General features: G+C 38.9%; 1 long non-coding RNA gene across 1 annotated transcript; it reads left to right on the top strand.

Moving 5' to 3' along the window:
- Positions 1–6418: 6418 nt before the first annotated feature.
- LOC148848733 (uncharacterized) lies at positions 6419–7383 on the top strand. Its single transcript, XR_016100373.1, has 3 exons — positions 6419–6930; positions 7024–7192; positions 7283–7383. It is a non-coding gene; the product is annotated as an uncharacterized LOC148848733 (long non-coding RNA).
- Positions 7384–8657: the final 1274 nt, after the last annotated feature.

The raw sequence follows: 8657 nt of genomic DNA, 5'->3' as shown, positions 1-8657 counted from the left end.
TTTTGTTGCAGCCACTTACTCTAGTAATCCCCGACCACTGTTTTTCTTACCTACACCATCACCGCAAGCGCCTATCACACCCCAACCATTTCGTCCAATGCCAACTCCACGACCATACTAGCCACCCTATCCCCAGTAGCTTTCGATGGTAACAGACCAAACCCTTATCCAAAAAGAGAAAAGGATAGAGTTTACCCCTATCATACCCCCACTCTCAGTTATTGCTTGCATTGGTAAAAGAAGGGTACTTGAGTTTGTTGACATGGAAGTCACCGCCGGAACCTAAGCCAAGAGGGTATGATGAGAATGCCCACTGCACCTACCACCAAGGCTCAGGGCACGTGACCGATAGGCGTTGGCAAGTCAAGTATGCGGTTTAGAGGTTGATCGACAATGGATACATCACCTTTCAAGCAGAGCAATCAAAGCAGCAACCAATGGGGATCACCAAAAATCCCATGCCCCCACATGAAGCAAGACCAAGCAATAGCATTCATTGCATCGAAGAAGATAGGCAGTTCATGGACCCAACAGTGTTGATTGTTCCTATAGGGACCCTACCTACAGTACTAGTGCCATGCATTCAACCACCTTTTGACACCATTTTGCACTATTAGACCTCCCTTCTACATCCTAGTCCCTTCTACACAGTCTACCAATAACACTTTCACCCCTTCTAGTGTATCCAATGACAACCTCCCGCAAAAACCCTTTGTCATTCCCTACTCAGAACTCTATGAAGAAAATTCATCCAAGGTCCAATGGAATTATTACACTGAGCTTGTGGTGGCACAAGCAGATTGAATTGACCTAGAACGTGGAGACCCATTAAGATCTAGAAGATTCTTGCCCCCAAGGAAAGTGACTGGGGCAATGGATAAAGGAAAGGCCAAGATAGGGGAGGAGCCAAATGAAAAGAGAAAAGTTAAGGAGAATGATGATTTTCTAAAGGTCATCGAAAAGTCTTGATACAACGTAGTGGATCAGCTAACGAAAATACCAACACAGATTTCAATACTTGGGTTGTTATTGTCTTTAGAACATCACAAGAACTAGGTTATGGAAGTTTTCAAGAGGGCTCTTGTCCTCCCAAGTATAGAACCAGAAAGGCTAGCACTAATGGTCAGCATGATTCTAGCTCCTTGAGTCATAACCTTTTCAGATGATGAGATCCCAATAGATGGTGTTACTCACAATCTTCCATTGTATATCATAGTGACTTGCAGAGGAATGAGGGTCCCTATTATCTTGGTGGATAATGGGTCTGATTTAAATGTTTGCACTCTTGGAACACTACAAGAACTTGGAATGGGTATACATGATGTGAAGAAGTGACCCATTGCAGTAAGGGCCTTTGACAATTCAGTTAGGCCAAATTTAGGAGATGTAACAGTTAATGTGACTGTTGGAAATGTTACTTATCAGATTTAGTTTCAATTTTTATAATTCAAGCATCTTTCACCCTATTACTATGGAGACCTTTGCTTCATTCTGCTAGAGTTGTGCCATCTTCCCTCCACCATAGATTAAATTTGGTCCATGATAATGAACTCATCACAATCCTTGGGGACAGCCAGATTGCACCAGTTACAGAAGCATCAGTTCAACACCTAGAGGAAAGTCTAGGTTTCTTCTCTTATCAGTTTGAAGAAGTGAATTCTATCAAAAAGTTTCAAGAGGCAAGGAAAAGTTCAAGGGAGAATAGCACCAACCCTCCGAGTGATGGCTCATATGAAGCTCAACCCTAGCAAAGGGTTAAGTATCAAGCAACAAGGGAGATTGAACCCTGTTAAGGCTAAGGGATCCTTCCCTCAATTTGGAGTGGGTTATAAAATTGATGAACATGACATGTTTGGCCCACGAGGTGAGAAGAAGAAAGGTGTACCTCTTTCAACACCACTCCATTTTGTCAAGTCCAGTAACCAAGCAACATTGCCTCAGCCAGCACCAACCCCTCAAGTCAGTCATGAAAACCCCCTTGACATCCTAGACATTTCACTACTTTTTCTTGAAGACCAAGAAAATCGGAAGGACATCAACTCATCATCAAAGGCATAGGAGGAAAAAGGATACTAAGGTATACATGCCTTGTTGTCCCATCGATTGGGGCAAGGTGGAAATCCCTATCGGACCATAGGTAATTGACAAGCTTGAGGACCATGCCATTTGGGAATCCTTGGATGGAGATGTATGTGCGATAGGAGGCGAATCCATGGAAGACCCTACCCAGTTAATTGTCCCTTTGCAAGAACCTATTTGTAACTGGATGTCTTCTCCAACTACCTTGGGCCTAAAGGCCCTTTCTCTTGAGGTTTGTTAAGCTATAGTTCTCAGACCAGGGGGTCAATGCTTTCTACCCTGTGCTTCAATTCCAAAAGCAATTTTTGTACTCCATTGATCCAAATGAAATGAAAATCTTTTTGTTGAACTACAAATGGCCTGATCCCCCTCAAAAGGGTACGTAGGAAACCTTAATTCACAGCCTGGGCCCAGCCACTTTTTTTGAAAAATCTCCTTTTGGGTCAATTCCAATTCCCATGTTTATTCATCATTTTCATCTAATAGGAACCCGAACCCATCTCACCAGCCTATGACTTCGACCTTGAGTTAGACTTTGCTCTCATGGGAATAGAGGAGGAACCTCCTGAGGAGGAGATCCCTCAAAGCATCATTCATCAAATTGAACGGAAAGAGGAAAAAAGACCAGAAGTTGACTCAGAGGAAGTTAATCTTGGAACTGATGATGACCCAAAGTTGGTAAAAATTGGGAGCCATTTAATCTCAAAGCAGAAACTTGACATAACAGAATTGTTGAAAGAATTTAAGGATGTGCTTGCATGGTCCTACAAAGATGTGCCAAGATTGGACACTGACTTGGTGGTACATAAGATTCCCATATATCCCAATGCAAAGCCAATAAAGCAAAAGCTCAAGAATCTCCATCCCAAGTGGTCTCTGAAGATTCAAGAAGAGGTTAAGAAGTAGTTTGAAGTATGATTTCTAGAAGTGGCAACTGATAACCCTACATTTTGATGCTTTAAGGGCATCAACTCAAGGGTATTTTTTGCCTTAAAAAATGTCAAAGTGTACCATTTTCCCAGTTAAAATCAATTATGTGACCTCTGAGGGTCTTTGTGCAAATTATGTAGAAAACTGAGAAGTTTTTTAAGCTGAAGTGTAATTTTTGGGAAGCTGGTGTAAAGACCAGTTGAGAGATGGGTTTTGTGAAGAACTGAGGACAGGAGGGCATCTCCTATCTACTAAACCCAATTGGCACCCATCCTATTGTATTATCATGCTTCACTCTCCTTAGCAAATCTTAGGGAGTCTTTTTAACCTAATCTTTTCACTCTTAGCAAACCCTAGCCACCCCTAGGTGTTTAATCTCCACCCTCCACCTCTTCTAATCCCAATCACTCATTTTAGGCTCTCCTTTATAGCTTTTAAACCTTAGGCAACCCCCCTACCATTAAATCTTAGTTACTCCCTCTATCTTATATCCCAACCATTCAATCTAGGGCACCACCTATTCTTTTAATCCCAACCCTTCAAACCTAGATGTTCTAATCTACACCCTCCATTTTTAGGCGCCCAAATCTCAACCCTACATAAGATTGGGCACCCTCTCCTTTTATTTTCAGCCATAGGATTACCCCAAAACCATCTCAGCCATCCATTGGAAACCCTAGGGTATCCATAACTTTGCTAAAACCCAGCTGCCACCCCCATCTTTCTCCTTATTTCTAGTTGTGTCCACCCATCTCTATAAAAAGGGTCCCAGGGGCTCTATAGAAGGGGTTGTAGAAGGGGAGGACGCCCAGTTCTTGTCGGGAGGGATTCCTGCAAGCTGTTCAACAAATCTGCAACTACCGCCACTAGATCTGATAAACCACTCTTTTATTTTCTTTATTTTATTTTCTGTTATTTTTATTTTTGCAATCTTTTAGATTTAATTCTTGTTTGTTTCTCTATTTTGCAGATCTGAATTCGTTCGGTTCAAGTCTTAGGTTTCTCGAGGGGTTTGAGGGTTGTAGAAAGGACAGACGCCCGATTCTTATCAGGATGGGTTTCTACAATCTGTCTGGCCGACCTGCAGCTACCGCCACCGGATCCAGGTTCTGAATTGTTTTTATTTATTTCTTTTGTTAATTTCTAAATTTTAGTTATTGTCTTGTTTAATTCTGAAATTTTAATTTCAGCATTAATAAATTTTATTTTATTATTTTTTGCTATTCTCAATTGTATTCTCTTTCTCGGATCCAAGTACGTAATGGTTTTTCCCTTGCTTCATTGTGGATATGACCCGTTCTCACCCATTTATTGCGTTTGTATTTGTTTGAGAATCGAAAAATTTTTATAAATGCTTAAACTGGTATTCCGAAGTGTTTAACGATGCACTTCCAAACACACCAGCAACCTACCCTGAATGGTTAGCCAACATTGTGTCAGTGCTTAAAAAGGATGGAAAGGTTAGGATGTGTGTGGATTTTCGAGATTTAAACAGAGATAGTCCCAATGATGATTTTCCCTTGTCAAACATTGACAAACTTGTTGATGACACAGCAGGACATGAAATGTTCTCTTTCATGGATGGGTTTTCAGGGTATAACCAGATCAAAATGGTAGAAGATGACAAAGAAAAGACGCTTTCGTAACACCATGGGGAACCTTTTGCTACAAGGTCATGCCGTTTGGGCTTAAGAATGCTGGGGCAACTTATCAGAGAGCAATGATAGTGCTCTTTCATGACATGATTCACAGAGAATTGGAGGTATACATGGATGGTATGATTGCTAAGACTAAGAAGGCAGAGAATCATTTAAAGGACCTCCGAAAGTTCTTTGAATGACTCAAGAAATTCCACCTCAGGTTAAATCCCTAGAAATGCATATTTGGGGCATCATCATTAAAGCTATTGGGCTTTATCGTTATAAAAAAAGGATTGAGATTGACCCTGCTAAGGAAGCCGTTATTCATACGCCTCCTCCCCAAACAAAAAAGGAAGTTAGAAGTTTTTTGGGAAGATTGCAATATATCCATAGATTCATAGTGTAACTTACACCAATATGTGAGCCGATTTTTAGGTTGCTAAGGAAGAATACTCCGGTGAAATGGAATGAAGACTGTCAAGAATCACTTGACAAAATTAAGGAGTACTTGACCAACCCACCAATATTAGCTCCCCCTAGGCCTGAGGAACCCTTGCTTATGTATTTGTTTGTACAGGAAGATTCCATTGGATGTATACTGGGGCAACATGATGAAACAAGTAAAAAGGAAAGAGCCATTTACTACCTAAATTGAAAATTATGTGACTATGAGACAAGGTACACCATACTAGAAAAAACATGTCTAGCCCTTGTTTCGGTGCAATGTCTTTTGGTAGTGAGATCTTGCACGAACCAAACGGGAATAGACCGATTTTCGGTCTTATGAGCTTCTAAATAGACGGAAGACCACACGGAAAGACTTGACAAATGGGCCATTTATCTTTCATGTGAACACTGATGAATTACATTAACTTTCTTTTCCATGAATTATATTGTTTATGATTATTTCCATACACTATGAAATTGACTTTGTTTTAGCCATTCTTATTATAATTTATGTTTGCTTTTTTGTCAAATTGATTGGACCATTTTTTATTCTTCTAATTTGTTTATAAGTCTTGATTGTTTCATTCTTGATTAACAAAACATTTGCATCACATTGGTTCCACTAATAAATATGTAAACAATAAGGATAGAGTTAGTCAATTTCCTAAAGCATAGAGGTACTTTAAGAAATTTGCCCTTATTCAAGAGCAAATTTCTTAAATTACCCTTACTATTTAGCTAATTAATAAACTCTACCCTTACTGTTTATGTATTGCCTTAAAATACACAATTGACATCATTGTTAAGTGCTAACAGAAAAAAATGAAATATTGAATTTGCCCTCCACTATTCCTCAAAATTTCAAAATAAAACCTAACTGATGAAAGTTTTTAGGAATATAAGAAGCAAATCGCTGTTCCATCTCCATCTCCTTATCTATTTCTGTCCCCGCTTTTGTTTCCATCTCCCTCTTTGCCTCCATTTCTATTTATGCCTTCGTTCTCACAGACCTAGTTGAAAAGCCTCCATTCTCAGAGAAAGAAAGAAATGTAATTTTCTCTCCCTATCTGTTCATCACTTCACACATGAGAAAACCAAAATTGCAATTATTGGCTCCAATAAACCTACCTACCTTTGAAGAACAGAGGAAGAGATGGGGATAAGAGTTTAATAAAGTAAAATATTTACTGTAAAGCCTTTAGTTTGTTTCTTATAATGGGATAGAATGGAAAACACTCAACTCTTAAACCGCACCAAGAGCCTTGCAGGGAAGGCAAGTAAGCCTAATCAAACATTCTTACAAATAGCTGGGTGGCCAAAAACTAAACCACTAGCACTGATGAGGTTGGCAATGATCTCCACAATAAATGAATGCAACACATTTTGGGACCGCCATTAAAACGACTCAGGAGACATAAACCTTGAATGGCTAAAGTCAAATGGAATCGTTTACTCCTCCGCTCAGAACCAAGGGAAGGTTCTTTGCTTGGTATTCTGTTGCTCTAGATCATGAAACCAATTAACATGAGGAATCGGGAATATTCAGGAGTGAGTAGACTATCTTCAGGATTCAGGAGGTTCCCCGGTTCTCATCTAAGTTGTAGAGTTGTAGAGAGAGGTCACCGATGGTGGATATCTTCTCCCATTTTTGTCCTTGTCTTCCCTATTTCACACTAAATGTAGGGAGTCAGTAAAGGGGAGATGATTTCTCGGCATGACAATTTCAAAATGGATCCCCACCAAAATAATCCCCTATTTGTCGTTCTAGTTCAAGCTCAGACCCCAATTGATTGGCTCACTAATCCCTGCGACTGCTTCAATGATGTTTAGAACTGTAAGAATTCTATGTTCTCTAGTTCTTCTTTTACTCTCCAAACTTACCAATTTAGTTCTTCACGACCTAATGTGTCTCCATCAATTTTAATAGGTTGTGTGACATGTTGGTGCCCATGCATTACCTTCGCCTAATAATAATTAAACTGTTTTGATGATGAAGTGGTGAATTCTGAGCTTTTGGGTTCTTAGTGCATCTTCATTTGGTTACCAAGCAGCTCCGCTGTCGATGACGAAAGAGCACAATTTTCCTAGAACGTCAAGTAAGATTAAGGATAATCATCTAATTAATATAAACATGCATGGTTTTGCCATGTTTCTTTCTTTCATTCTATTTATTATTTGGGTTGCAGATTCAGAAGCGGTTGTGGAACCAAAGAATACATATGCGATTGTGGAACTTTGTTTTCTAGGTTTGTTTTTAAGCTTTGATGGTAGTCCTGTCATTGTTTTTATGCGATTGTGGAACTTTGTTTTCTAGGTTTGTTTTTAGGCTTTGATGGCAGTCCTGTCATTGTTTTTATTGTTTGTTCATTTATTCATTCTTGAAGGTGAGATAGCTCTATCACTCATAAGGCTTTTTGCAATGCGTTGGAGGATTATAGTGCAATAGCTCAAGCGTATTTGAGCTTAGGGTTATAGTTCCGACATCCGTTTCGAGAGTTCGAGAGAGAGAGAGAGCTACCGAAAACACCCCGACATGGAAAAAGGTTTTAAAGATAAATTAATTACTTATAACAAAAAGGGTATTATTGTCATTTTTTCAAAATATAACAGTCACGTGGTGTGGCATGTGAGTGGATTGTGAGGAACCCTAATGACATGGGAGTAATTAGTCAATTGTTAGAAACAGTAGAGGTAACGACAATATTTAAAGAGTAAGGGTAGAGTTTGTCAATTAGCTAAATAATAAGCATAGTTTAAGAAATTTGCCCTATTTTAAGCAATATTACATTACATTTCTTCTTTATACAGTTATCAATTTTTATTGTTTCACATATTTATGATAGTTATTTTAGGATATATTATAGATAGGTACCCTGAATTTTCAATTGCAACACTTGAGTACCCTCAACTCTCAAAAATAGATACTTGGGTCCATTCGTTAGTATTCCGTTAGTTAAACATTACATAATGCCAAAAATACCCTTCTCATGTATTTCTGAGATCATTTTCAAGTAACCGAACGTCTCCCCATGATGATGTTCTCACATGGACAACAAATAACATATTCAAATTTTCTGATGACGGCATTCTCTAGTAGGGGTGCTAGTAGGGCAGGTCAGCCTAAAAATTTGGGCTTAAGGCCTGAGCTCGAGGTCAAGCCCGAATTTCCCAACTCGAGCCCAACTCGCTTTGTAATTTGATACACTCGTGTTGGGCTCGGGCCCAGACCGGGCTCGGGTTGGTCAATGAACTCACTCTAAAATTATACATATATGAATTTCTTTATGCAAATATATACATATATTTATATATGTATATATGTATACAAAATATCTATAAAAATGTTATATATACAAATATATATGTATATATGTGTGCAACATTTACATATATACATATATATATATATATTATAAATGTATTAATGTATATGCATGTATATATGTATAAATGTATATAATTGGCCTGGGCTCGGGTCGGGTTCGAACATAACCCAAACTCAGCTTGAAAAATAAAAAAGCCCAATTTCTTGGACCCAAACCCAACCCGAGGACCAAAAAT

Source organism: Nelumbo lutea, chromosome 6 (genome assembly GCF_056320005.1).
Source record: "Nelumbo lutea isolate HS-2025 chromosome 6, American lotus-T2T, whole genome shotgun sequence".
Classification (NCBI taxonomy): domain Eukaryota; kingdom Viridiplantae; phylum Streptophyta; class Magnoliopsida; order Proteales; family Nelumbonaceae; genus Nelumbo; species Nelumbo lutea.
This window is presented reverse-complemented; position numbering and strand designations above follow the sequence as displayed.